The sequence below is a fragment of the Suricata suricatta genome, chromosome 1 (genome assembly GCF_006229205.1).
Source record: "Suricata suricatta isolate VVHF042 chromosome 1, meerkat_22Aug2017_6uvM2_HiC, whole genome shotgun sequence".
Lineage (NCBI taxonomy): Eukaryota > Metazoa > Chordata > Mammalia > Carnivora > Herpestidae > Suricata > Suricata suricatta.
In genome coordinates, this window is record NC_043700.1 from 172,313,913 (window position 1) to 172,338,812 (window position 24,900).

The 24,900-nt window shown below is 35.4% G+C and overlaps 1 long non-coding RNA gene across 3 annotated transcripts; it reads right to left on the minus strand.

The window, feature by feature from the left end:
* Nucleotides 1–9,883: 9,883 nt before the first annotated feature.
* Nucleotides 9,884–21,585, minus strand: LOC115285827. Of its 3 annotated transcripts, none has more exons than XR_003905711.1 (3): nucleotides 21,520–21,585; nucleotides 11,305–11,413; nucleotides 9,884–9,971 (listed from the first exon to the last, which is right to left on the minus strand). It is a non-coding gene; the product is annotated as an uncharacterized LOC115285827 (long non-coding RNA). The 3 variants fall into 3 exon arrangements; XR_003905709.1 differs by lacking the exon at nucleotides 21,520–21,585 and adding an exon at nucleotides 21,254–21,331; XR_003905710.1 differs by lacking the exon at nucleotides 21,520–21,585 and adding an exon at nucleotides 19,756–19,775.
* Nucleotides 21,586–24,900: the final 3,315 nt, after the last annotated feature.

Consider the following 24,900-nt stretch of genomic DNA (forward strand, 5'->3'; position numbering starts at 1 on the left):
ACAGAGTGCAAGTGGGGAGGGGCAGAGAGAATGAGACACAGAATCTGAAACTGCCTCCAGGCTCTGAGCTGTCAGCACAGAGCCCAAGGCGGGGCTCAAACTCATGAATCATGAGATCATGACCTGAGCCGAAGTCTGATGCTTAACTGACTGAGCCACCAAGGCACCCCTGTCCTATAGTGTTCTATATCTAATGCTTTATGTGAAGTGTTAGTTTTGTTATAGACAGGAAGTAAAGTGGGTTCTCCCTACACTCATTTTCCTGGAAGAAAACTGGAAAGAGTCATGCTACAATGTTGTGTGAAGATTGGGAAGAATATTCTGATCGAAAACCTAACCAGAGAAAAAGTTTAGGGGTGGATATAAATGTATAACTTTGAAGAAGAAAAACAAATAGTGTGACTAGAGAATTTCAAGCAATGGGTGAGAAGAGAATAGATGAAATGAGTTAGACAATGCCTGGCTGGCTTAGTGGGAGAAATGTCCAACTTTGGCCCAGGTCACAATCTTGTATTTCATGACTTCAAGCCCCATGTTGGGCTCTGGCTGACAGCTCGGAGCCTGGAGCCTGCTTTGGATTCTGTGTCTCCCTCTCTCTACCCCTTGCACATTCACATTCTGTCTCTCTTTCTCTCAAAAATAAACATTAAAACAATAACTGTTTTTTTAATTAGCTTCCCCAAATTGCATATGCCTTAGATTTTACTAAACCTGAATCTATCCCTGGTAAAAAGTTCTGGATTTCAAGCTAAAGTGACCTGAATCTGAATCTGAACCTAAGTCTTCAATATTCACTTGGGAAATATTTCAAAGTTTTAGGACTTGCATAACAATAACTACTGTATGGGATGGTTGTGTTATAATAAATGATGTGACAAATATACAATGCCTTCTTATTATATAATGGGCTCTAAAATATAATATATCCAACATTATAAAAACAAAAGTATAATAGATCAGTCTATGTATATTTTTACTATATATTTCTTGCTATATATTTTATGTTGGTTTAATATTCTAATAAAGTTAGAAGAAGAAATTTGTTAGAAGTGAAATCATAAAGTTAATGGAAACTCAATGAATAGTATAAAATAAAAGGAAAGTACAAAATGAAAATGAAAAGTCCAGAAACTGATCATGCAATTTTGTTCTGGGTTAGCCCAATCAGAGACAGAAATTAGCCCTAATATCTCTGACAACCTCAGTAAATGAGAACACATGCTTCTCATATTGCATCTTCTCAGATCAATGATCCCCCAATATTTAGAGTGCTCAGTAGAGCTATTTAAGTCACAGTCCCGGGCACCTGGGTGGCTCAGTCGGTTGAGTGTCTGACTTCGGCTCAGGTCATGATCTCACGTTTGTGGGTTCGAGCCCCGCATCAGGCTCTGTGCTGACAGCTAGCTCAGAGCCTGGAGCCTGCTTCCGATTCTGTGTCTCCCTCTCTCTCTGCCCCTGCCCGCTCATGTTCTGTCTCTGTCTCAAAAATAAATAAAACATAAAAAAAAATAAGTCACAGTCCCATCTACAGGATTATAAAAAGTTTAAAAGAAATGATGCCTGTGTCTCTACATACTTGTTTTGTTCTCTCATTGCAACATAAGATCAGTTCAAATTTACCAATAAATTTGGTATTTATGTGGCGACAGTTAAATCTACCGTGTATAGCCTCAATAGTGAATCTCTAGCAACTTTACCCAGGCAATTGCTGTCCCAAACTCTTTACCCTGATATTTTTCTCACTTTTACTCTATTTCTTTTACTTCTGTTCCAGGAATTTTTCAGGTATAAACTCAATATTTCTTCTATTTCAATCTTTTTGACATTTCTGTCCACTTTAATTTTTCTTCTTTTTCTTCTTCATTGAGTATGCTCCCCGTTGGCATCTTCTCTCATGTTCTAGAATATATTAAAAAAATAGTTTTGATGAGTGAGAAGTATGAAAAGTATAAAAGAAAGGGGCATAAAAAAGCTTTGAAAAGTAGAGGAGATAATAGAAGGAGACATTTTAAAATTTAATGCAAACAGTGGTTCGGAGAGCACAAACAAAAGCAGGCGGGAAGAGGACAATGTCCAACAAGTGGGACCAGAAGAGAACCTACAAGGTCAACTCTTGGAGTGTACAGCCAGTTAGCAAGCATCCGTCTTTACCCTGGCCAGAGGAGGCAATAGGAAATTCACAGGAGACTTGATCAGTGAGGGGACACTAAATAAAACGGCTACTTGGAAGCCAAAAAAAATGAAGGTTTCCAAAAATATATATAGTTTTAAGTTTAAAAAAATGACATGATGGCAACTGAGGCCATATCCATAAAAGTTCTGAAGAAATAAATATTTATATAGGGTCTGAGATACAGTTAAGGAATCAGGTTTTCTGCAACAAGAAATGCATGTTTGTTTATCTGTTTATTTATTTATTTGGCCTTTAATAGCCATGTGACCTGTTGAAAATTAATCAACTTTTCTGCCCCTCAGTTTTCCATTAATCAGGAACTGGACAATCTCTTACTAAGGCAGCAAATAGATTAAATGCATGAAAATTGCTGAGAACAGTGGAACAAACATAGTAAAACCTTAACAATTTATATATATTTAGCTTTCCCTGAGGCTGGATTGTCAAGAGTCTGTTTTCATGGTTAATAAATAAGAGGAAAGAGCAATCTGACACATATTTTGATTTTTATTTAGAACATAAAGACCCATCTACACTGGAAAGCAGCCTTCTTTGGTTCTTACATGGCTCAGAATTTCCATGCCAAACGTATATTTGGGAGAACAAATATTTGGGTAAGATCCAAGTATGTGCTCATTTGGATATTGAGAATAAGATAGACTTGGCCTGCAATATCATTTTTTTCTATGATATTTTAAATATATTCAGTCAACCCCAATGAATGAAACGTACCTACTGCTTAGTCAGGACCCTTAATTCTTGTCACACACTCATGGCTTATCTTCCATCAAACCTTTCCCCAGAGCTGCTACCAAACATCAACATGCCAAATAATCCCATTTATTTACTCCTCTCTCTTCTGTATACTTGCTGCATAGTGGCCAGAGAGAGAACAAGAGGAGTTTCTGGTTTAGATAATCTTAAGACAATGTGTCTCTGGATAAGTGGGAGTCATCTCTGGTTCATGTAATTTAGAGGTCTTCAAATTAACACTCAACATCATCTAGAAAACGATGCTCTATTCGGATCAAACTATCTGCAGAAAAGCTGTCTGCCTGCCCAGCTTCAGCTACCGAGTATGTTAAGTTATTAACCCCTCTTTCACTAAGGATTTATTGAATATTTCTTTAGCATCATCATACTAGGCCATGAAGGAATGAAAAACACATCTATGATACAGCTCTTGACTTATGTTAACTGTATGGGTAAGAATTACAGGAGTAAAACAAATGAAAATTATTTGAAGTCTATATTGAGTAGAATTATGAGTAAAATCACGTGCACACACATACACACACACACACAAACAGTAAAGCAGAATGGGAAAATCACATATAGAAAATTTAGTATCCATATCAGATTTCTAGGTCAGTGGTTCTCAAATTTTAAGTGTGAATCAGAATCACCTGTTAGGCATGATAGGCATCTCATTCTGATAATTTTGACATTTCTGCCATATCTGAGTCGGTTCTGATGTTTGTTCTGCCTCTTCAATCTCTGGTTTTTGCCATTTTGTATACCTTGTTTTTTTGTTTTGTTTTTTTGTTTTGTTTTGTTTCCTTGATAGTTAGATATGCACTTGGTTAAAGGAACTTTCTAGAAAGACCTTGAGTAATGGGTGGAAAAGTTTAGGGAGAAAAGGGGTGTTCCATAGTTCGGTGATCATGTCTCAGGATTTTACTTTGCCTGTGTCTCTGCACTGGGAACCCTGCACGTGCTTCTCAGTTTCTCACCGTCATTACCTTAGGTGGGACTGGATAGTTGCTGTGGATAGAGTTGGGTATTTCCCTTCCCCCAGATGGTTCGGCTCCAAAAAAAAAAAAAAAAAACTAAAAAAAAAAAAAAAAAAAAAAAACACTAGAAGGTAAAGCTCTGCTTAACTACTTTTTTCTTGTCACCAGACATGTGAAGAGGAACAAAATCCACTGGTGTTTTCAAAATGGTGGCTTCCACTCTCCTTGACAGGAGCATGAGATTTTTTTTCTGATCTTCTTTTCAAAAACCTGGTTGAGCTGCTGGGGGTATGGAGCCTGGATCCACCTGGACCACACTGATACTCTTCCACACAGGCTCTACAGCTATTCACCAATTACAGCTCAGGTTTTCCTACCCTGGAATTGGTACCTGTGGAAGTTTCCACTGCTGTGTTTCCACTCTGATAAGTTTTGCTTCTCTGTATCTGCCAGTCTCTTTTGTTCAATTTTGGTGTCAGCAGTTTGTCCTATGGTTTCACTTCTCTTAAGGATCTAAGAAAAGTTGTTGATTTTTCAGTATGTTCAGCTTTTTACTTGTTGTTATGATGGAGTGGTGATTTTCTAGCTCCTTTGGTGAAGTGGTGACTTCTAAGCTCCTTCAGTGCCAGATATGGAAATAGGAAGTTCCTAAGTCAGCTCTTCAAAATGCAAATCATATCATGCCATTCCCCCCACTTAACACCTATCAATGGTTTTCTGTTTCTTGAGAATTAAATCCAAACTCCTTAGCATGACACTTTATAACCCTGATTGCTTGTCCTGCTCTAAACATCTCCTTCTAACTTCCTACAAGCCAGCCTCGCAAAAACATTTCCAATTACCCGGCTCACCCTGATTTTCTCACCCTTTTGTTTTCTTATTTCCTGTTGGCTCAGCCCCAGTCAGTCAAAGCGGAATAGTGTGGAGTGAATAGCAAACATTGCTAAATTCAATATTACGTAGTGACATAAGCAAAGAGACATGAGAAAGACTCCGAGATTAAAATATTTGGTTAGATGCAAAAGGGAAAAGAAGTGGAAAAAAATCTAACTGCATTCATTTTTAAAATACCATAAATTTATTGAATATTCTTGTGGGATGTTAATAAATATGAAGTCATCTTATTTATTTTGCAGGTGTGGAGACTGAATTCTGAAGAGCTTCACAGATTTAACAAATATCCAAGTCTAATTAGAAATAAAATCAAGAACAAAATTCAGGGATTTTTTGCTTTCTATCATACTCTCTTCCACATCACTGTCCCTCCACATGTAGTGCTGGAATAGCTTTCTATTTATCGGATGGTGTTGTAATGACTAAAATAGAAAATTAATGGATGACAACTATTTCTTGTACAGCAGATCTCTCACTATATCCATGGTCTATTAACATCTGTCTCAGCCCTGCTTCTTCTTCAATATCTACCTGAAATCTCCTCCATGAAATCATTTCTAATCAATGTAAAAAATAGGCATTTTTCCCATCCAAAATTGTGTACTTCTGATGTTATTACACTTCAGGACCTCTATCATATACTATCTCTTGATTATTATCTAATTGCCATCATGTACAAAATTGTATTATCAAACAGGTATAATGATTTCAGGTGCCATTTTGAGGTAGAACACACGAATTTGGGGACATGCATATGTCTAGTAAATGAAATTGGATGCCATTAATCCAAGGGAGCTATGGTGAATGGCTGCACTTGAGCTCATTAGTTAGAATTGGGCATTGCCTCTAAGGTTTTCTCATTAACCATGGGATATAACAGACCTTAGCCTAAAGCCAAAGTAGAAAAATGGGAAATGAAATATAATTCTGTATTTCAGCCTCTGTATAATCCACTGAAGAAACCATCCAAATAAAACATCAACTGTGAGTAATATGCAATTTGGTGAAAATGTATGCAGCAAAATACAAAGCCCTAATAAGCTTACAATTTATGAAATAAGAATGTGAATCTCTAATAATAAATGTAAAATAAGATCAAAAACATACTATTCTATTGATGTATTATAAACTTTTTAAAAATGCTATAAATATTCAGAGTCAAAGAAAACAGATTATTGGCCTTTGGAGTGGTCAGAGATGAAACTTATCTGCTCTAGAGAGATGAGTAACATTTTAATAAGGCTTCATCAATTGTAACTTTAAGCCAGGGAATAATGGATTTTAGTTGTACCTAGAAAATGTTTTGTCCAGAATAACTAATTTTTCTTTCCAAGGATGACTAAATCCTAGAACAGGCAGCTTAAAGGTTTGCTGAAGCTTTAAAAAATGAGGATAAAGTGTTTGGATTTGAAACTATTGACATTTTTCTTACTTGAAACAAGTTAGTGAGACCAGACAGTGCAATTGCTTCTTATCCTCGGGGTTTGTGAATAATTCTACATATTAGTTGATCAAATTTCTATTGAGCACACAGCTATTTATATGTTATCATGGGAGATATTACTGGGTCTTTCTGCTAAAGGAAAATCAGAGCGAAAAAGCACATGTACCTCTAGAAAGTGAAGGAGCATTTCTTTACATTTTAGAGAGCCCCTGCAGAGCATGATGCAGTGAGTATAAAATTACATCCCAACTCTGCTACTTACCAGCCCAAAATATTGGTAAATTTAGCTAAGCTTTTGGAGATTGATTTCTTCATATGAAAATGGAAATAATGATAATAACTATTTACACTTTATCATAGGTCACAAAAAGGATCAATTTTTCAATGCTTATATGCATTTTATAAAATGTAGAGAAATTTATATGTGTTAGCCAATTGTTATTAGGATTAAGTGAAAATTATTTGAAAGACCCACCTATATTTTGCTTATTGCTGTATACCCCGTGCCTTTTACTGTGCCAAATAGTATATAGTAGACAAAACATGATTAATAAATTGGAAATAATAATCTGACTATATTCCTATAGTGAAACTGATTGTAAGCTGTTGATATTAGCAATGAAATCTAAGGAATATAGTTTATGAAAGTCCATTAATAAGCTATATTGAAATCAAAACAAGTTAGTATTTTCTTAAAAATCTTTTTTTTCTGATAGTATTTCAACTCCTTTTTAGACATTAGCCACTGATTAGTTCTTACATTTGAAACATAATGCATACATCTACTAGAATTGTATTTAATTAACATCAACCAGAATCAGCACTTTGATTCCTATAGATAGAAAAGGATAATAGGCATAACAATACTTACCTAAGGGACTGCATTTTTAAATTTCTTTTGAAGTTACTACTCTGGCTTTAAAGGTTGTTTTACCTGTTGTACATATTCTTCATCTATACATCCTTTTATCCTTACTGACACAGGATAAGTGTCAATTTAGGATTCCAGGGGCAGTGCTAGAGGATTTATCTTGTCATTGACCAAGGGGATGCCAAAATCACAAGGAGATGCCAAAAACACATATAAAACACATCATTGTATTATTAGACCATGCAAAGAATTCAGATGTGTTGTTGATTTTGTCAAACACATTTTTTTATATCAATTTTCTGGGACAGAAAGTGATGCAGAAATACACTGTTAGAGATGGTTCTCCAATGATAATGGTGGGAAAGTACCATCCATTTAACACCAGAGGATTGGCAACAGCAAAATGGTATTAACACGCAATCTATTGACTTTGGGTGAGGGTACAAATAAAAGATATTACATTATTTATTTTATATTTCCAAGAATCCCTTCTTTTTAATACACATGCTCATATAACCTTTGTTTAAACCAGCTTCTTTTCCATTTGTTTTCAATAGTTCTTCACACACACACACGCACACACACACACACACACACACACACACACAAATGCAATTGCCAAAGAAGATAAAGATGAATATTTGCAATAGTATTTTAAGTACAAAAGTATAAACATTAGTATCAAGAATAGCTATGTGCAGAAGTGGTTGGTGGGGTAGAGTGGCTTTTGTTGGATAAAGGAAAATAAATGGTTAAGAAAAAGAAAGCAATATAATCCCTAAGATTTCTGAAAGGTCCCTGTCTGAGCTAGAAAATGCATTCATTCCCAAAATGTGTCTATCATTTATCTCCCACAGATCTGCACTGCCACATCTTCCCAAAGAGCTAAAAGTCCTGCTGTAGAGGTTGAGCTCGCCCAGCACGTATCATTTGGCCATCACGGAAATGTTGAATGAATTAGACCTGTCCATATTTAGAATCATTATTCCTGGTACTCAGACATGATAATTTTTCTTTCCCAATGAGATAGTGTCTGGCCTTCTGACTCCTCTCACTGTGATGCCAAGTCAGACAGATGCAGGAGTTTGAAACTCCAAATGGTTGGCCTCTTAGATTTAAGGCAAATAATCTACTATCAGATTTATAGAAAGGGGGATCTTTAAGGCTGTGGTAACAAAGCGAGCCCTCCCTACAAAATCAAAACATGAACCCCTTAAGTCACCTTTGTCATTGTCATTTGAATCACAGGGGGAATCTTCGATTCTTGTAAAAACATATAAAAATAAGTTTATTTGAAATCTCCGCTTCCAGCTTTGCAATCCTCTGATATAATGGTTTTTGTTCCAGAAAAATCATATTTCAGTATAATATCTATATGAAATAATCTGGTAAAGTCCCCAAATCTTTAAATTTTACAAATGAACCATTGTGTTTATTTAATATAGAGTTAGAGGTTACATATAAACACACATGTGTATATATGTATGTATTGTGTAAATATAAAAATCTAATAACACGTTATCTAAGTATTTTTTCTACTACACTTGAATATGTAAAGGTTCTCCTTATAGACACTGTAGCATGAAATGAGAGAGTCTATTATTCAAAGGGGAAAGAGTCAAGAAAAAGAAAACAAAAAGGAAATGGATAGAAAAAGATTCAGATATTTGTCATTTTCTCATTTTCATAGTTATTTTCTCTTCGTACTGAAAATACGAATATTTTGGATATGTGTGTGTGCATTTTTCTTTCTCAGTTTTGAATCACCCTGAAAAATATTTCTTGATTATAAAACATATGTAAGTGGATGTGATTGTGTGTGTCTGTCTGCCTGTTTAGCCTGCTTAACTTCATTGTTTTGTTGCTGTAAAGACTTTGTTATTTTTGTTTTGTTTGGTATTTTCTATTTGTTTGACACCTTGCTCCAAACCAGAGAGAAGTAAGCAGGATCCATGACCGTCTTCTTGGCAGTGGGTGGCAGTGAAATATTTCCCTAGGCTTTTGTCCACAGCAGATTGGACCTTAAGCACTAAGCCACAATATTTTTTTTAGCCCACCTTCAAATGACAAGCAAGGGTTGTTGGGAGTCAGGAAGGACCATTTTAACTCAGCCAGTAGTAGAAAAATGGTAGATTTTCCAGCACAATATTCAAGTACAGCTCACTTGTCTTCAAATGAGCCTCTGTTGAATTCTTTATTCCCAAACATGAATACTCTGATATCCAAACTCAAGTGAAGCGAGGGTGACAGACTGAAGCTCCCTTCTGGTGACTAATGCTTGTGCAAATTTCTGTTCTAGGCTAGTCTCCCTGATTAGGTCCATGTGCTTTGGTATACCTGATTTTCTCACATAAATGACCCAGGAAATTAAGGAAAAATGCACACATGAGGAGGTAATGGACACACTCCTTGAGAAAGGAATGAATTTAAAAGCCATCCCCATCTTCCTGTTCTCTGATTTGCACATTTTCCTAGAAGCGTTCCTGTACCACTGGCCTCCGTGCTCACAGAGAGGGCAGCTCCCCCCATGTTAGATCCTTCGTAAAGTAGATCATAACCACCAGGATCAAAAACCTTTACTTTGTGTCCTCACCTCTGCATTCAGAGCCTGTTTGTATGTGGTGCACTTCAGGGCTGGACTAACATTATGAAAAAGAGAAAACAGTGTTTTCTCTATTCTCTACCCGGAGACCATCTCATTTGACTGCAGTTTCAAAAGAAACCTTGTCAACGCAGCTGGGGAAATAAATGAACAAAACATAGCATGGAACCAGCCATTCTTCATTTATTGACTAAACATGTAATCAGTTCTTTGTTTTGCAAAGGAAGTCACAGGTTTTGATTCTCAAAATTTCTCTGCAAAAGAAAAGAGAACATCACATACTTCCTCTGGTTTCACCAGCTGTCTAATTAAGAAACTACCAATATACGCACACCGTTAAGTTTTCTTCTCACACCTTGTGCCTGGATATTTAATCATAATATAGATTTGTACTGCTTAAAGAGTAGGTTTAAAAGCTGAAAAATCAGTTAGAATATAATCATATTAGTAAACCATTTAATTGCAAAGCCATGATAAACATTTTTGAAATGTTTTAGCAAGTAGCCTAAGACATTAAAAAATAAGTTCTTCTTTATTTTCAGCAAAGCCAGAAATCAGCCTGGGTATTTTAGACCGTATATAATCTGTCTCTTGATGATTAGCAGCCAAGAGACCCTCATCCCTATTATGATACCCATTCCAGTATAGGATTAATAAAATAATAAGATAATAATAACATTGGGTGTAATATGATCCTATCTGGTCCATATATATTCCCAGGTAGTGTGACTTTCCATGACAAAATTGTCCCTTTAAAGGCAAAAGGGGGAGGGTGGTAAATATAAATATACACACATATATGTATTATACATATGTATAATTGCTTAATTTATTAGTTTCCCTCTTCACTGTAATTTTAGGAAATACTTAAGGCCACTTATAAAATATAAACTATAGGGTGCCTGGGTGGCTCAGTTGGTTAAGTGTCCGACTTTGGTTCAGGTCATGATCTCACAGTTCATGGGTTCAAGCCCCATGTTGGGCTCTGTGCTGACAGCTCAGAACCTGGAGCCTGCTTTGGATTCTGTCTCCCTCTCTCTCTGCCCCTCCACTGCTCATGTTCTGTCACTCTCAAAAACAAAAATAAAACATTAAAAAATGTTAAATATATATAATAGAATAATAAAATAACAAAAGTTACAGGTGGAAATAAATATGGACAAGATAGTACCAGGATCGAGGCCCTGAAATAACCTGTGTTAAATCTGATGAGTAAGGCACTCCCCACCGTGCAGTTATGTCTATTCCGCACCACTGACAAAGTATATACATAGGCAAATATAAATGGCCAGATTCACTCTTTTTTCTTTACTCGTTAGCTTCCCATACCTGTAAACCTTAAGTTGCCTATCTATTTCAACAACAAACTTGCAAAACTACTGATATTTCATCACATAAAATTCTACCTTCAGTCTAGTAGAAAGTCCTCTGGCTTTATCCCAGGAATACCAATCCTTGTGTTGTCAGAAGAAACTGAGAATCTCATATATTTGCTGTGAAGTACTATCTTTAAGATTTTTTTTGCTAATAAGGAAAGAGATTATTGAGCTATTATGCTCATAGGAATTTGAGATTGAGATTACCGACCTTTGCATTCTGTTAGGGCAGCTTTATAGGCTTGTTTCAAAACATTTGGTAATCAATGAGATGATCTTCAACACTGTTCACAGAAGCAATAAGATTCAAAATTTAAAACCTAAAGATAAATAAACAAACAAAAGCAGTAATCACAAACAAATAATAAACCAAAAGAATGTGGCTATTTAAAGACACAGAATCTAGAACCAGATATCTAGGCTCTGTGCCTCAGCCCCACCAATGGTTCATTTTGCATATTGGAACTGCAGAAGAAAAAAAGTAAATCTTTCCTTCTAACCTCTCAGTGTAGTGCCTGAGGCCTGCAAATCAATAGGAAAAAAAAGTTTATACCTATGTATATGGAAACCAACAAATGAAGTAGCTGTCTTGCTAAATAGTTAAAGTTAGAGATTTCTATACCTACTTTGTAAAATGAAAGGGAGGAGAAAGAAAAAGCCTTTTTTTTTTGAAAGACTATTTTTTCTTAACAGAACAAAGGAGAGAGAAGAAAGTCTGTGATAATGTTTGTCTCTAAAAGTGTGGGTGGCCCATCTATTTTTTACAGAGTCCTAAACTCCCTGGAGGAAGGATTTATGGTATATTCAGTCTGGTTCTTCCTCCTGGGAGTAGATCCATCGTAGAGAAGGAATTTATGGAAGCCTCATTTCCAAAACTTGCTGCTTTCAGTCTCATAAAGGAAAGCCTGAGAATACTTCTTTCTGCATCTGCTGAATCTCAAATGTCCTCATTTTAAAATAAACTTCATACTTACATGGGACTATAATGGTTTCACAGAATTGTTTACAAGCTTTGATCTCATAAATTTTCATTTTTATTTTTATTTTTGATAGAGAGCATGAGAAGAGCAAGGGAAGAGGGAGACGGGGAGAATCTTAAGCAGACTCCATGCCCTTAACGGCAGAGCCTGACCTGGGACTGGGTCCTATACTGTGAGGTCACCACCTGAGCTGAAATCAGAACATGACTTAAGTCAAAATCAAAAGTCAGACTTTCAACCAACTGAGCCACCCAGGTGCCCCTGATCTCATAAACTTGACTAATACCATCTATGTTATGAGCTAATTCTTACAAACAATTTTGCATTATTCTCAAATTCTAAGTTAATTAAATAAACATGAAATACTGTTTCTAGGTATTAGACCAATTTTTTGTGTGATTTTGTTTTTGTTTCTGTTTTTGGATAAAGTTAATCAGAATGACTTTGTATAGTTCTCACAGGAATTTCCTTACGGCAGATATGATGGTGAATTTTATAATAATCTTTCGTGTTTTTACCCTCAATATAGGCTGAGACACTTATCACATTGTGGTATTTTTACCATAGTCATAATGCCCATACATAATATTATGATTTTCTCTTAAATTTGATGTTATGAGAAAAACATTAATCAAGACATTATGGAGAAAAATGTATTTAAAAATATGTAGGCCTAAAACACAGATTCTTAGATTCTGAGGGTAGAGAGATTAACATACACAAATTCATTATCCTGATATACAGGCTCCACCTTAATTTTATTAATCAGCATACCCATCTCTCTATTCCATTCTTCCATTACATCTGATTTACATAATTTCCTCTTCAGCTGAAAATGATAATGGTATCTTTTATACACCTAGATGATTTGATGGCTTAAATTTCTTTTTATTACTTTTTTAACGTTTATTTATTTTTGACAGAGAAAGAGAGAAAGAGTGCAAGCAGAGGAGGACCAGAGAGAGAGAGAGACAGACAGACAGAATCTGAAGCAGGCTCCAGGCTCCAAGCTGGAGTACAGAGCCTAATGCAGGGCTCGAACTCACAAACAGTGAGATCATGACCTCAGCTGAAGTTGATGCCTAACCAACTGAGCCACCCAGACGCCCCAGTGTCTTAAATTTCTTAAAAACTTTTCACACTCCTTACCTCATTTGAGACTTACAATATGTGTGAGATATGGCTAATTAGGAGAATCTACCTCAAACAGAGTTTACCATGTCCTCATTCTGCTCATATTTCAATATTTTTTTCAATAATTTTTGGTAATACAATCATTATTCACTCATTCAGCCCAACTAGAAACCATGCATTCTTGATTCCCTTTTCTATCCCATTCCCTAAGTTCATTTAAGAAACAAATTCAGCGGTTTCAATTTCTGTCTGTGCATATTATTTTGTACATGTGTGATTATATATAAAGAGAGCATGCACATTCTAACCTCTATTCAAATTATGACAGACCTAGTGTAGGTGATCAAATCCTCATCCATGTGACTGCAATAGCATCTTTTAAAAATTTATTTATTTAAATTCAAGTTAGTTAACATACAGTGTAGTATTGGTTTCAGGAGTAGAACCCAGTGATTCAGCACTTACATATACTTCCCAGTGTTCATCCCAACAAGCGCCCTCCTTAATGCCCATTAATCATTAAGCTCATACCCCTACCCACTTCCCCTCCAGCAACCTCAGTTTGTTCTCTGTATTTAAAAGTCTTTTATGGTTTGCCTCCATTACTCTTTTTATCTTAATTTTTAACCTTAAGGTATGTCGACCACAAAATTCATTTTCTAAAAACTAAACTATAAATTCTATTTGAAATGAACTGTCCTCAATTTTTCAAGGTTTACCTCTCTAGTCACAATGTCTCATGACTTGTTATTTTATTCATTTTTTTAACAAATACTGAGTAGCTAATATGTTTTAGTCATTGTTCTTGTTGTGAAAAGTTTGTCTATTGATCTATTTTTCTCATAATATTTATTGAATGAGTGAATAGATATCTATGCAGAAACCTTAATATTTACATATCATGAACAGAGAAAATTACTTGGATGAGAAATAGGAGTCTCCCAAAAGTTTTTCCCCAAAATGGCAAAAATGATCAAACTGAGTACTTTTTATATGTAAGAATTGATCATTTGTGTCTTGTTAAATGTTCCACAGATTTAAAAAGTAAGGATATTATCTAACTTATCATCCGTGCTATTATTAATAGAAAAGCGGATAAGGATATTAGAAGATAAAAAACTTTCTCATTATCATTCCTCAAACAATTAACTTAAAAAATATATCTTGTCAACATGTGTTTTAACCCAGGCTTGTATTCTTGAGTTCTGTATTTAAAATATGTTAATGCAAGCTATATTTCTGGCCTATATCCCTGCCTATCTCCAGAATTACCCTGAAAAGCCAAATTGATAAAACAAGAAAATCTGAAATACAGATTTCAAGCAGAGAATTTGGGGAAATGTAAGAAAACATATAGTTCATCTATTTGGATTGGTTAAAGAATTTGTGAAGATATTATAGACAAATGAAAAGAATAATATATAATATATTTATAGAATAATTATAAACAATAGATACTTCTATTAAAATTTGGAATATTATATATAGAATGAAATGAAGAGGTGATAACTATATGTTTCAATAGGTGGCATTAGCCAAGGGGTTATCTATGCATATAAAAAATAAATTAATTTCCTTTTTCTTTTACTGCACACAAACATTAGATTATTAGGTTAGCTGATAAATTATTTACTCAATAAAAGCAAAATATTTTAATATCAAGAATGAAATATTAGAGAGGCACCTGGGTGGCTCAGTCAGTTAAGCATCTGACTTCGGCTCAGGTAATGGTCTCATAGTTCGTAAGTTTTAGCCCCGCATGAGCAGCTGACAGCTGTTGACAGCTCTGAGTACAGACAACCCAGAGCCTGCAGCCTGCTTCAGATTCTCAGTCTGCCCTCCCTCGCTCACACTTCGTCTCTCAAAAATATATAAATGTTAAAAATCTTCAAAAAGAATAAAAATTAGATGGTATATTTATGGTCTTATGTTAAAATATTAAAAGCACAAAGAATTAAAAAATTGATCTCATTAACATTAAAAAGGTATCCTACAAAAGGTACAGGAAAGAAAGTGAAAATTCAAATGAACTAATAGGATGCAATACCTATAACTCCTAAATGTTAATAACAAAATAGTAATGATCAAAATAGGCAAGAGAGGAATCTGATCATAGATAATATAACAACATGCATATCAAAAATGCTCACTTTACTTATAAGCCATAAAGCACAATTCAAAATCATATTAAGACAGTATTTTAAGGGTGACTCAGTTGTTTGAGCGTCTGCCTTTGGATTTTGGTTCCGGTCATGATCCTTGAATCATGGGATTGAGTCCCATGTTGAGGTCTGTGCTGAATGTAGAGCCTGCTTAAATTTCTTTCTCTCTCCTTCTGCCTCTTCTTTTCCACTCTCTCTCTTTCTGTCTCTAAGATAAAAAATAATATATGCATGCATACATACATACATATATATATAAATATTTTTATATTGTCAAAGTTAAAATCTGGAAAAACTGACAATAATAATTGATGGCAATGATATGTTAGAGCAAAACACCTCACTGTTATCTGGAGAGCAAATTGGTATAAATACTTTGATGAGAATTATATCAGTATTATCTAATGTAGACAATGTGTACATCCTTTGAGCCAGCAATTTCTCTCTAAGATATATAGTCTAGCAATATCAAAGTTTATGTGTTTGAAAGGACATGTTTAAGAATGTCCATGGCACCACTGTTTTTATAACAAAAGAAAGAAATCTCCAAAAGAAAAGTAGAGATATATAACATGTGGATATATATAGTATTTTCCATCAGTAAGGTATACATGGAAATTCAATATAGCCTATGACATATATTGACTACAGATAAATATTTTTAACATGGGTTTCTAAAAAACTTTTTTTTAGTAAAATTTTTGTAAGTTACTATACATACAATAGAAATATATTTCTGTCATTGTTTACATATTTCAAAATCATGAAAATAATGCCATGCATTTTTATGGATGCATAAATCTAGGTTATGTTTATAAACTCTGTAGCTGCTATATTCTGTTCCCAATGTAGTGTCTATGAGAATGCTTGGTGTGTTTTCACTCAGCAAATATTTATTTATATTTGACCTGTTGAATAATAAACAACCAGTGTAGCATATGGCTAATACTGGGGAAGAAGGGAGAGACGTAATAATATGACAAATAGTGTCCAGCTGGTCTCTTCCTTTGTTATTTGTAGGTTTTATTTCAATAATAATATAACAAGTACTCAATAATATGCTGGACTCACTTTATATTATGAATATTTTTATATTTTAAATATTTGGTGGGAATTTTAAAAATATGTATTTAAAATAATTCACAATAAAAATGCAAAATTATATAAGCAAACAAGTGAATATTTAAAAAATAAAATGAAATGAAAAGAGAAAACAGGTTTAACCTTTCTATAAAAAAGTAGAATTGAAGATGTCTGGCTTAAATAGAAAAGCTTGCTTGCTTTCTTTCTTTCTTTCTTTCTTTCTTTCTTTCTTTCTTTCCTTCCTTCCTTCCTTCCTTCCTTCCTTCCTTCTAGTAGAAACTAGATGGATTTTTGCCTGGGATAACATAAGATTTACTTATTGGATGAGCACTAAAAGAACAAATATTTATATCCTATTCTAAGCATACAATTTAGTGGTTTGTTTTTCAAACCCATCAAATGTATTCTTTCTATATGCCACACTCCTTAAAATAGATTAATTTCTATATAAAAACAGGAATGTCACAATAAAAAATAAAGTATTCAAATTAAAAGATCTTTAACATGTATCTGGGGTGCGTGTGCGTGTGTGTGTGTGTGTGTGTGTGTGTGTGTGTGTGTGTGTGTCTTTCTCTCTTAAAACCTTTTGTAAGACTAAGAATACAGCCAGTGTATATCCGGCTCATCCAACAATTTCTTTTTAGTCTAAAGCAGAATCATAAAAGTATTATTTTGGTAATAAAACATATTCAACTACCTTAATTGTCATTTAAAAATCTCTAACAGCAATAAAAACATTTTAAATCACTCTATGGCATATTCCATTTCATATTGGAAGAAGCCTTTTCCCTATTTATGCTGTACTTAATTTTATATACCAACAAAATCTTCTAAATTTATATATAGTCATATATTATGTGTTTTTCATTCACTTATAATTTGGATTATGAAAATTAAGTGGATTTTTTTGTGTCTCAGAGCAAATTAGAAACAAAACAAATTACATGATTCGAGATTTTTTTTTAATTTTAATTAATACCATCAAAGTACTTGATCCTGACATTTAAATACTTCAGTTCGTTGATGATTCATTCAACACATTAACAACAGGGTAGTAAGTGCTGGAAGTCCAGAATGCAAATAGAAATTTATGTTTGTTTGCAGCCAAGCATACATAGAAGAAGCCAATAATTAAATCGATTGTTAGTGCAGGAGTTCATTAGGAATTCAAAGATTTTAAAAATGGTTTAATAAAAGTGTAATAAGTATAAAGCTATCAAGTAGAATGACTGAAAAATATTTTTTGAAAAGAAAAGGTAGATTGCCACATTTCTCCAGCACTATTTTGGATTTTAAATTTTATATAATTTAAATCTAATGTCTTTGAAATCCTATAAAGACTGGATTTCTCTGTACCATGTCTACTGTTGGGAAATAGTTCTTTAGTTAACCAGAAGGATTAGTTTATAGTTTACATCTGTAAACACTGGTTGAGCACCTATTAGGTGTTAGACCATGTGCCTAATTCTGGAGAGACAATGAAATAAATTCTGATAATTGGTGTTTAGTGAATTTGACCTGATACAAAAGATAGTTATTTTAAAACATTATTTCAATGCAATATGGTAGAAGCTATGAGAATTTCTACATAAGATGCTACAGAAGTGAGGAGGAAAAAAATTTATGCTAGTTGGGGAATATTGGCTTCCAATCCTCATCAAAGTTTTAACACAGCTTTGGGTTGAAAATGGTTGAATGGTTCTATATCAGATTTCTACACAATTTGCATGATCCAATTAGCCAAAAACAAAGGCAAAATTTTACTTTTTTCTATTAGTACAGATAACTTCATTGCCTATCAGTTTCTTTCCTCTGAAAAGAAAACATTTCTTTAAACATGAATTTCCCCTATCTCATTTGTTGTCCTGACAGACTGATCAGTTCACAGATTCCTTCTCCCCTTAGGAGGCCCTTTACTACACTAAGTCATAAACTATTCCTTTGCCTCCTGATATTTCCATATCTTTCATGCAAATTATACACCATCCTCATTAATTCAAAATTTATTTTTAACCACTCTGAGCAGGAAATTATTTTTTAACCTGTTTGATCATTTTTCCTACTAAGATCAGATCACCCACTTCAGAAATTTACATTTTTGATACAGAAGATATTTCCCTGGTGCTTAATATATGTTTTTGAATGGATGAAATGACAAATCAGCTTTAGGGATAATAGCTCTTCCACAAGTTTGTATAGTGATAACTATAGGACTCATTACTCTTTTTTAATTCCATGGCTTATGATGTTTTCAATTTTGATGTATGAAAATTTAACATCATCCATATATGCTATTATTGTTATGAGACTGTCAGTTGCTTTTGTGAAATTTTGGATTAAAAATTAGGTTGTCATTATATATACAAAACTTGACTTTTTAGAGCAGTTTTAGATTCATAGTAAAATAATTAAAATGAAGGTTAAAGAGATTTCCCACAACCCCCTGCCTCTATATAGGCATAGCCCACTCCTCTCCAAAGTGATACATTTATAACAATTGATAAACTACATTGATACCTCATAATCACCCAAGTCCATCGTTTGCCTAAGGATTCCATTGCTCTTTCACCTATTGCAATGATATTAATTTTCGTTTTTTCTTTTTAATTTTTTAATGCTTATTTATTTTTAAGAGAGAGGGGGAGAAGGAAAAGAGAGAGAGGGAGACCCAGAATATGAAGCAGGCTCCAGTCTCTGAGCTGTCAACACAGAGCCCGATGAAGGGCTCAGACTCACAAACCCTGAGATCATGACCTGAGCCAAAGTCGGACCCTTAACCAGGAGCCACCCAGGTGCCCTTAATGATATTCGTTTTAAAGTGCATGCAAAGCAAAACCATGCAGACCTAATGAATCTCACTTAGAAATTGGTCTTCATTTCAATACTCCCACCAGTTTTCCAAGTCTACATGGAGTTTAAAAAATGAATACTTACCATTTAGTTTATTTTAAGCACATACAACAAGCTTACTCTACAACAATAAATATTATTGAAAGATTCCAAAATTCTTAATTATAATTTTAAAGGATGCAATGATAATGAAATTTCCATCATTCAATATTTCATTAAAAGGTCTAATTAAAATGATTTACAAGCTCTAATTAAGTTCTAGGAAGACAAGCATCATGCAGTTCCTAACACCAACACAGTAGAATGGAATGGGTGATAAGCACTAGCTCATGGAGAAATTATAGTGATTCATTTTAAGTAACAGAGAAACAGGGAGTATTATTACTTTGCTCAGGCTGCCATAACAAAGCACACAGACTGGGTGACTTCGATACCAGAAATTAATTTTCTCACAATTCTGGAGGCTTGAAATCCAAGATCAAGGGAGCCTAGCTTGTGTCTGGTGAGATCTCTCTTCTTACATTGAAGTTGGTTACCTTGTTGCTAGGTATCAGGTGGCCTTTCCTCTGTATGTGTATGGGGGGAGAGAGAGAGAGAGAGAGAGAGAGAGATCTGTGGTGTCTCGTCCTCTTCTTTTCAGGATACCAGTACTATTTGATTAGGTGTCCACTCTTATGACCTTATTTAACCTTAATTGACATTGTTTCCAAATATAGACATCTTGTATATAAGGCTTCAACATATGAATTTTGGGAGACTGATCTCATGCAATAGTTTTGAACACGTAAGTTTTAGATTTATATTATAATTTTAAGCACAAACCAAATATATTGCAACGTGTAGCAAATAAAACCCATTTAGACATTAATGTGCCATATGTACCTTACTATTCCTAGGGTAACAGCAAGAAACCACTGATTTTCTATTGTCCTCTAGAGGGTTACAGGTATGCCCCAAGGGCAGGGGGAGAGGGGGGAAATGACAGATTAGAGTGTGACTATAATTGGAATATAACTGGACTTCTTTAAACAATCTATATTCTTAAAATGCCTACCTTGAGATAATGTTTCACTCTAGTGTACCTTATGAATTACAAATGCAACCCTAAAAATATGAGCAACTACAGTGGATAAGCATCTCATTTATCCAGTATCCTTTTTATTCAAGGAGCCGTTTATCTTCCACGCAATACAAGTTCTTTTCATTCAGTAGGTCTGAGATAAGTCATGTCTTTTCCCATTGCATAATATGCTTGATAACATGACTGAGAAAAGGACTATTCCCTTTATACTCCTTTTCCCTTTTAAGTCCTTTTTTCATGTATCAGTACTAGTCAATGTGAGTGCCTTCTTGAGGCTTGACTAATAATGTCAGCTGGTCTTGCGTATGTGCCTGTATTTAGGTGGCAGGTCAGCTGACTATGAGGTAACCTAGTGTGGCTTCGTTCACAGCTCTCCTAATTGGCAGGCTGTCAGCTGGGGACTTGGGGGTGCCTGGGTCACCACAGGCCTCTCACGATCCAGCAGGCAATTCACACAGAAGCACAAGGGTTTTTAGAGCAGCAGAAGGAAATCCTGACATGTAAGCACTTGTTAAGACTCCGCTTATATCATACTATCTGTTGCCCAGTAGCAAATTAAATAAGAGGGTAAACCTGAAATCCCTGTAAGAAGGTGTGGGTTAAAACAAAACAACAACAACAACAACAACAACAACAAAAAAACCAGTGTGTACAGCTTTGGACATAATTGCAATCACACACACAGCAGGGAGAAGCTGGAATCACTTTGAAGCATTTTGCCCAAATAAGAAGGTACATATCTGGAAAAGCCTAGAAATCAGATTGGGGCTAGTATAGGAACCAGTGGCAAGCTAGAAAATTAGAGTAAACCAGTCCACAAGATTATTCTCACTCCGACATCAACTGAACTTTAGAGGGTCCCAAGACCACCTGAAGTTTCACTAACTTGCTAGCATGACTCATAAGTCACTGAAAGCCGCGGTGCCCGTGGTTATGGTTTATTGTAGCTAGAGGACGCTGATTTACGTCCACGAAGAAAAAAACTGCATACATACAGCAGAATCCAAGGAAGCGTCAGTTACAGAATTTACAGTTGTTTCCTCTCTGTGGAGCTTTGAACAGTGTCACTGTTTTCATTAAGAATGTGTGACCCTAGGGTCACCTGGGTGGCTCTGTCAGTTAAGCATCAGACTTACGATTTTGACTTAGATCATAATCCCAAAATCATGGATCAAACCCCACATCCGGCTCGGCAGTGAGCATGGAGTCTGCTTAAGATTCTCTCTCTCCCTCTGCCCCTCCCTCCGCTTGCACATGGGCACATACGCGTGCGCACGGGTGCGTGCCCACACACACACACACACACACACACACACACACACACCCTCTCTCTCTCTAAAAAAAAATTAAAATTAAAAAAAAAAAGAACGTGCAACTATATACACAGAGTATTGCCAATCACATAAATTCACATGAGCCTTAATGTCCAGATTTCTATTGGGGTTACACTGAACAAAGTATAGCTTATTGACCACCTGACCAGTTTTCAAACTCTAGGCCCTCAGGAGGTCAGAGATATACCATACGACCCAAAGGTCCTACTCTTAATCACACTATCAGACTATCAAAGTCCCCAGGCAAACAAAGACACTCCTATCAAGCATGACACATGCATCACATCTGTTTCTCTGGAGAACTCTGATTAATACAGTAACTATAATAATTTTAAGGAGATCACTCTGGAAATAATGTGGAGATTAGTGTGCTACCATGTGCAGAACAAAAACCCCCAAAACATGTCCATGCTCTAATTTCCCAAACCAGTAAATAAGGCAAAAGAGACTTTGCAGATGTAATACAGTTTTGAAACTTTTAGACAGGGAGGTTATTCTGGATTACCTGGATGAGCCCAATTTAGTCCATTTAGATCACATTATTCCTCATTTAAAAGTAGAGAATCTTTCCTGGCAGAGGAGGGTCAGGAAGATTCAAAGTGAGGGAGATCTGACCTTCTATTACTATTTTGAAAATGGAGGAGAAGGGCATGAGCCAAGGAATGTGATGGCCTCTAGAAGTTGGGACCAAGTCTCCATTTACAATCAGGAAGAATCTGGGGACCTCAATCCTACAACTACAAGGAAATAAATCCAGCTAACAATTCAATTGAGCAGAGACTAGATTCTTCCTTAGAGCCCTCAGAAGGAGCCTAGCACTGCTGACACATTTATTTTATCTCCTTCAGACACATACCCTACTTACAACTACAGGCACAAAGTTATATATATATAAAAAAAAAATGGGGGCATCTGGGTGGCTCAGTCGATTAATCATCCAACTCTGGCTCAGGTTAAGATCTCACAGTTTGTGAGTTCAAGCCCTGCATGGGCATCTCTGCTATCAGCACAGAGCCAGCTTCAGAACCTCTATCCACCTCTTTCCCCCTCCAATCATTCTCTCTTTCTTGCTCTCTCTCAAAATAAGTAAACTTAAAAAAAATTTTTTTTAATGTGTCAAATCACTAAGTTTGTGATAATTTATTGGGCAACAATTGAAAACCTAATGAAGATTTAATCTTGATGTATATCACCTTCATATTAGAAGTTAATTTTCTAAAATTAGGAGTAAATATTTGTAGTATAATAAATAATGTTAGGTCTTTGTGCCCTATTCCTGGAACAGAGCTCCTTCAATTTTTCAAATTTCCTGAGAAATCAGGAGTGTCTGTTATTCATAAGGAGTCACTGCTGAACATTTCTGAGTTTATGCTAATAAAGTGACTTAGGGTGGGATCCTTAGATAGTCTCAGAATAGGGCTAGTCACCAAAAAGACCAAGTGATTAGATGGTTGGAATTTTTAGCCCCGCCCTGACCTCTGGGAAAAGGAGGAGTGGAGCTACAAAGTAAGATCTATAAAAACTCTTTTTTTAATTTTTTTTTTTTTTAATTTTTGAGAGACAGAGAGAGACAGTGTGAGCAGGGAGGGTCAGAGAGAGAGGAATCTGAAGCAGGCTCCAGGCTCTCAGCCCAACACAGGGCCCAAGCCCACCAATGGTGACCTGAGCCGAAGCCTGGCACTCAATGGACTGAGCCACCCAGGTGCCCCTAAAAACTCTTGAAAGAGGAGAATTAATGAATATGTGTCCACAGGCTGTGAGGGTAATGCATCTAAGTTCTGTGGCTTCTGGACTTCATTGCATGTACCCCTGCCTCTAGGTATTCTTTATCATATCCTTTATAATAAGCTGATAAACATAAGTAAATGTTTCTCTTGAATTTTGTGAGCTTCTCTAGCAAATTAATTACACTCAAGGAGGAGATCATGGGAACCTCCTGTGAATAACCAGTTGATCCGAATCACATGTGACCATCTGGTTTGTGATTGGTGACTGAAATGGGAGGGGTGTGCCAGTCTTATTGGACTGTGTCTTTAACCTGTGGGAGCTCAGGCCATCTCTAAGTAGATAGTGTCAGAATTGAGTAAGATTGTAGGACACCCAGTGTCTATTGAGTTTGGAGAGCTGCTTTGTGGTGTTGAACAATATACCTGAAAATTGAAGCTCATAGATGTTCATGGATGATACACCTGGAGATTTTATAAAACCTTCTGGTTCACATGTACCAAATCAGCATATTTGTTTTCACATACACAAGCTTAGAACCTACATGCTAGTAGGTGTTGAATACAAGATTAGTAGAGAATAATAAATAGGTAAAGAGATGTTTCAGTGTAGATGTTGGGCAGTTGTCTAGGTTCTTCCAGGGGCTGACATCACACGTCCCCAGAATCCCCATATGCACAGAGTACATCTCACTCTAAGTCTTGTTCAATAGCCAAATATTGATGACTCTTTTCTTCCAAGGGCACAAGCCCATTCATTTATCCTTATCATTATTTCAGAGATGATACTAGTCTAGAATTAATCTACTCTCTGTGCATTTCTCCATCTGAAGAGATAGGTTCACAGGTAGACCCAACTTAGAACATTCATCTTGATGTCCAGAACTGATACTTGATGGATTGAGATGAATTTTTCTTCTAAATGGTTGCTATACAAATGTGTGGACTAGTGCAGTTGAAGTTATTTCATTTGCCTCAGAAAAAGCCACCGGATTCTGAAAATTTCATTAAAAAAAAAAAGAGAGACGGCATCAGAGGTATAGCAAAATAGAGTTAAAACACAGAGCTAAATAAAGGAATTGAAAAACAAAACCTTTAAAGCATGTATGATACTCTGAAATTGCTTCCCTTAGTTATTTAAACTAGATTCACTTGGGTTTTCAATAAGTTTTAGGAGAATTAGATATTTTATGATTTGGAACTTTAGGGTCATTCCTCAAAAACTGGACTTAATAAATTTACAAATGCCATGTTTATTGTGTAATGGCAATCATAGCAATAATTAAGAACATGACAGAGGAAATTAATTCTAGTAATTGAAAGGCTACCCATCTGTTCTGTGCCTTTCCTAAGGCATAGTGTCATCTATGAAATGGTCCCTGAGTCTTCAGAGTAGGCTGGATCCTGTTCCTGTGTTTCCTTAGCATTATGTGTGGACTTATGTTATATATATATATAT